Raw genomic sequence first — 6,672 nt, forward strand, 5'->3', positions numbered from 1 at the left:
TACAAATTATTCTTCCTCATAAACAACCCTAATATCATAATAACTTAATTTAGAGAATACATTGGTCGATTTTTAATTTGAGATACCATCGTGGCGGTATGGGTCAATTTCAATACCTTAAATCTTGTGAGCCTCATTTATATGTCACAACAACACATTAACAAAAAATTTGACAGAATTATGATAAAATTAGAGCATATTAATTTGCAACACATATTTTAAAAAACTACATTGATCGATTTTCAGTTTCTTAAACTATCTCGATGGTGTTGGTCAATTTCAAAGCTCATTTGTAATAAAAACCCCATATTCTTATTCTTACTCTTTTCCCCATCTCTTAGTTGTTGTACTTGTCCATACATTATATTCTTATTCTTTTAACCATATCTTCAGGTAAAGTACTTGTCCATACATTCTAGACATTAGATGGAGATGACCTAATAGTTGGATTTACTCTTCAGCTTACTGTTGGGGTCAATTTTAGATCAATTAAATGGTATTTTCGTAGCAATTGGTTTTATGAATTTTTAGTTCAAAATATACATTCTGAAGGGAAAAGCACATGTATACTATGTAATATAATCTACTTGCTAATTACATGTTTGAAGAAGAGGTTAGCAAGCTAGGTAACCTGACTAGGACCCATTTCGAAAGTATAAAATTTAACATTAATCCAAAACCCTTCTATATTAAAAAGGGAATTGTTATTAGCAATCCAAAAATCTCATTTGGCACTTCAAACTTTCTATAATTAGAAAGAAAAATACACTTGTGAGGAATGTAGAATGAGATTTTTGGAATGATAATAACATTTCCCATTAAAAATCTTTCATTCTTTTTATGACCGCAATATCCTTGCTATTAAATTTTGCTCTTGGCTAATGTTCTTTTATGACATTTGTAGCATAATATTATATTTTAAATGAAGTTTTTTCCGATTTCATCTTTGTTTTAAGGAAATAACTATTAAAAGTAGACAACGATGTTTAGTTTTTGTATCTTTGTTATAGGTAGATATTTTTGCATAAGCAGATACTGGTGTCAAATGACTCGAATATTTTTCATAGGTACATAATAGTTTATATCTTTGTCGAGATATACAGATAATAATAATATTAAATATCTTCGTCGTAGAGAAGTGCTACAAGTACATAAAAATATTCAATATTTTGTGCCTTTGTTATATGTTGATAAAGATGCTAAGTATTTTTCTTCCCACTTAGACCCTAACTAAAGATGCAAGTTTTTTTTTCCCCACTTATACCCTAACCTTTTTCATATGTAAATGAGTTTGAATATCTTAGTCATAGGTAATTATTATTGTCGAAATTCAAAATTCAAACTAGGAAAATGAAGAATTTTAACTAGGATAATGTTATTGCTAGGGAGAGCAAATTTTTTAAAATAAAATTTGCAAACCAAATGTATAAATGATGATTGGATTATTACTTAAGCGTTGATTAACATGCTTATGGAATTCTTATTGGTTACACATCATTTGGTTTACAAATTTAATTTAAAATTTTGATTTCCATAGCATTATGATTTTAACTAACTCTTATCGGCTAATGGAGGGCAAAATAGACAAAAAAAATTGAAAAGGTTGACTACAGTTGTGCATGTTGACTTGGTCTATATCAAAAGACCACTTTCGATTGCCAAAAAAAAAGGGAAAATGAAGATAAAAAGAAAACACAAAAGGTGATCTCCAAGTCAATTTGAGAGTAATTGCAAGCACCTTTTGGTAGTAAAACTAATAATCGCACAGACGGAAGTAAAGAATGATAAAATGGAAGAAAGCGGTAAGGTTTGCAAAGAAAAGAAAGCTTTCTCTCTGAAAACCAGCCGGCCAAGAAAAAGAGAAAATGTATAAAAATCAAGGATTACGAAAAAGAGTTTGGAATGATGAGGTTTGCAGTGATGATGGTGAGCGGGAAGCAGGGAAGAAGAAAAAAGGAATAGAAAAGAATGGAATATTTGGGGGTTTGGTGACATGCAAGCTAGCGCACTGCGTTGCTTCTGTCAATCTTTGGTTTATAATTACTTACTACTAAGTACTCTTTTTCATTCGTAAATTCCCATGCATATATGCTTGATCAAAACGCTAAGCGTGCCTGGTATGCTCTCTGCACCTCTGTTTCTTGAGCTACTCAGCCTCCAGCCCCAGCAGTTACCAAATTCACTTTGCTAGTACTATCCCAGCAGTTGTTCCTTTGAAAACAGAGATGATTTCACCACCAATGTTGATCATTTTAAATTTAGCACTTAATATTATCTTTAGGATTTAGGGTTTAGGCACGGTGAACACTTGTGAATCAATAAATTTATTAAACCGAGTAAAATTCATTGGAGTTAATTAATTCGATTAATGAATTTATTAAACCGAGTAAAATTCATTGGAGTTAAAATTCATTCATTATACATAGATTAGTCCATAAAATGGGGAAAGGATGCTACCCAATTACCAAAAAATGGGGTGGGCAGATAACAGTTTTTATAGATGAATAAATTTAGGAAAGATATATATATATATATATATATATATATATATATATGTGCGCGAGCGCGCGCTCGCGTCTTGTAGACGTGAGAGGCTTTTCTTGCACTTAAAGGGACATGCAATGCAAAGTGGTAAAAACCCAAAACGGAGGAATATATAGAAAGTTGGCCCCCTTTTCATTTTGCAATGCATATTAATCACTAGAGCAACCCCACAGACCACTAAGCCATGACAAAAGCCATCCAACAAGCCTCCTACAAAAGGTGTCTCTGCTCGATCGCACATACATATATAATTTCTTTGTTCTATTTTTATTTTCCACCAACAAAGTAGACAAACCAAACCCTACGTACCTTTTTCTCCTCTAAGACTAGTCCCTGTCATAAGATTGTAAAAGAAATTAAAGCACGTCTTGTGCGATGAGTTTTAGAGAGATCACTCTACCCTTGTCACACTATGACCCAATTTCAAAAGTTTGCACAGTGCTAAGAGAACTGAATTGACCACCAAGCAAGCAATACACGGAGGGAGGGACAGAAATTTGATCTAGTGCTATATAATTGTTGGGAAGTGTTATTGGTACTCCAAAAATTTCTTTCTACACTTCTCACAAGTGTATTTTTCTTTCTAAATATAGAAAGTTTGAAGTGTAGAATGAAAAATTTGGAGTGACAATAACAATTCCTTAATTGTTTCATGAGAACCTAGAGCAATATTCTTTGCATAATCAAGTTGGGAATTGGATCCTCTCTTGAGCACAAGGAGCGGATCCTCTTGACCAACACACGTGGACCGTTGTTATAACTTTAAAGAGATCTCCCTGTTTGTAGCTGTTGAATAAAAATCTTATGATCTATGTGTGTTGGTCAAGAAGATCTGCTCCTTATGGTCAGGAGAGGACCCAATTCCATCAAGTTGATTCTTACTTTACGTTTAATATCCTAATTAATCAATTCTTAACTTGATTATTTGTACGGTCATTAACAGTCGAGGGTACTATCTATGGTGTCATCTCCATCAATTAACGTGTATGAGGCGATGAATGATGACTAGCATATATCTGGTGAAGAGTCAGAAATCCAAACTAAAGTCTTCGCTCGTCATGATCAATGTTTAGGGTAAGCTCAAATATACATGAAGGGTTTATATAGCTCATGACCTTATAGGGTTGATTTGGGTTTGGTCATCGAACCGAAACCCTTATTCGAAATTTTCGGTTCAAGCAAACTGTATAATGATACCGAACCAAAAATTTTGGGATTCCAAAATTCGATAATATATTGAAAATTAATTCGATTTTGAGGAAATTCTGACCCCCAATTCGATAGTCAAAAACCCTAATTTCAAATTTCACAATTTTTAAGACTTACCTTGAATCCTTGATGTAATTGAAGGTGGAAAACTGGAGTTGAGGTGAGGTTCCTCCCAAACCCAGATTTGTTTGGTTTTGTGGGTGTGGAGGAAAAGGTTGAAGATTGAGGGAGAAATAGAGGTGTGGTGGTGGTGCAAAGGTGGTGGCGGATCTAAAAATGGGGTAGACGGAGTGGTGGTAGATGGTCATCGTTTAGAACAAGAGGAGAAGGGCGACGAAGTGGTGGTGGTGACTGGTTGGGCATCGTCTAGGTCTGGTTCGACTTCCACACCGAGAAGAGGTACTCGAGAGAGAACTCATCTGCAGACTCTAAGATTAGAATTCAAACCAATGGTTGATCTCAACCAATTCGATGACTATTATTATTTAGAACTATACATATTATATAATAAAAAATTTAAGTGTATATACACACACACACACACACAATATATACATTTATTTATTTTTGATTCAGTTCGAGACTACCAAAAATATGGCGAGGAGGTCTCGGTCCCCATATCGAATAATCGGTTACCGAACAGTTTGGGAGTTGGTTTTGGAGTTTTTGGTATTTGGTTTGGGAGTTCAGGTTGGGTTCGGTTTTTCGATATAAAAATACTAGACCTAAGCTCATGTGGAGGGAGAAGCTTTTGTGTGTATTCAAAACAACGCTATGTGATGTTACTATTTGATTTATAATACGGATGAAAGACATGATTAATTGGACACATTGTGGTGGATGTGAAAGTTTTGAAGTCAGAGTCTACTTGAGTTTTTCTCGCCACGTGCATTACCAAGCAAATGAAGTTGGCCATCGTTTACCTTGTGATCGATCATGGTATGAAGAATCCCTTGATATAGTTCTTGATCTTTTGTTTGGAAGAGTGCAATGGCTGATGCCTATTTTTTCAGTCCTATATTGTTATTTTTTGTGTAATTCTCTTTTATCAATGAAATCTATCATTGCAATAAATATATATGTGTAAATATAAAAATAAATGTAGGATCATGATTTTTCAAAGCCGGAATAAGGCAGATCGGAATACAATTTTCTAAAAAATTTAGTCATAGACTAAACAGCTCTAAGCAGAGCTGTGTCAGGCAGAGTAGTGGTACCACCATCACCTTGTTTTGAGGCCACATGCGAAGTCCGAGTGACTCCACCGGTATGACCATGCTAGTTCCACAAGACACGAGATCTAATTTGGATATGGAATCAATATGATCCTTCATATGTCTTGGAGTTCCTACAATCTCGGAATTAGTGTGCGCTGAGAGGGTGTAATATCTACTTCTAGATATCCTCTAGAATTTTCCTGGCTTAGTTTGAGGATTATATCCTAAAAAACTCTCTCCCCCAATGGTATAAGTACATACATCTATCTAAGGTTCATCTCTGGTAATGGAATCTTTATACTCTAATTCTCTTACCCACTGCTTGAATCTTAAAACTTGCTTACTAACTTAACCGTCGATAACCTTTGCTCGACACACCCCATGGTCTTAGGCTTGCTCATGGTTGTTCTTGCAGATTACTCGAATTTGTGCCTCCACAATCCTTGGTGGTGTGTAAATTTGTTTCCAACAATAAATACGTGTTATAAAGGAATATAACACTATATAGTGATAGACCTAAATTCTTGAGTATTTATCAAATATACCAAAAAATTAACTCTTAATTTCAAAAATGTCACTTTTTATAAAAACTTTCAAATATATCCAAAATTCCACTTAAATAGACACAAATACCCTCAAATTTAACAATTAAATAAATTAAAAGCTTTTTAGCTATTGTCGCATCAAGCTCCGGTCCAACTTCACCTTCGCTTCTACACTCCACCACCACAACCCTATCCCTTTCGACCCCTTCATCACCGACATTGAGCGCCGCCACGATTACCGCAAGTGGGAGCAGCAGAATTTCAATCATGCCCTTTACGCCTTTTTTTTTTTACTAATATCATTTTTTGTTTTAAATATAAAAATAGTTTTTAAAGTTAATCCATATGTCGTTATATGATTGTATTTGTAAGACTCACGTGGCACCACATCATCACACCAAAAAAGCAATTGACAGATTTTTCATGAAAAAACTAAAATGATCACGATGGACAAATTCAAATAAAGACTAAAATGATTCACAATAGACAAATTTAAGAACATTACTATTGATTTTCATTAATTATTAAGGACCAGATTAAAGAGTTATGTCAATGTCACAAATTATTTAGGGTAAAAAGCCTTTAATTTATTTAATTGTTTAATTTGAGGGTATTTGTGTATATTTAAGTGGAATTTTTGATATATTTGAAAGATTTTATAAAAAATGACATTTTTTGAATTAAAGGTTAATTTTTTATTATATTTGATAAATACTCTAAATTCTTTGAAAGTAATTGGTGTCTCTAACCACTTTAACGATCTTGATCATAAATTAAAATAATAATAGTCTTTCTGTTGCAATCCTATTAAATTAGGAATGTAATTGTGTAAATCCTAGTAGATATGGGTATGTATCTTATATTCCTATTAGGAGTAGATTATCAATTAAATGTTGTAATCCTAAAGGAAAAGGTTTTTACCTATCCTACTACCATAAATATAGGCACAATGGGGTGGAATAGAACACACCCACAATTACACATCTCTCTTTCTCTATACTATTGCCGCACCTTCTCTCTCTCCATGGCCTCCATAATTGTTCAGTAAATTATGCCTACAACACGTTATCAGCAATCTCTTGATGCTGCTCTAACAAGAGAGTTTGATCTTCAATCAGGGGAGTATTACGTTTTAATCATTCTTTTTATGATTAATT

Source organism: Malus sylvestris, chromosome 16 (genome assembly GCF_916048215.2).
Source record: "Malus sylvestris chromosome 16, drMalSylv7.2, whole genome shotgun sequence".
In the NCBI taxonomy this organism is placed as follows: Eukaryota; Viridiplantae; Streptophyta; class Magnoliopsida; order Rosales; family Rosaceae; genus Malus; species Malus sylvestris.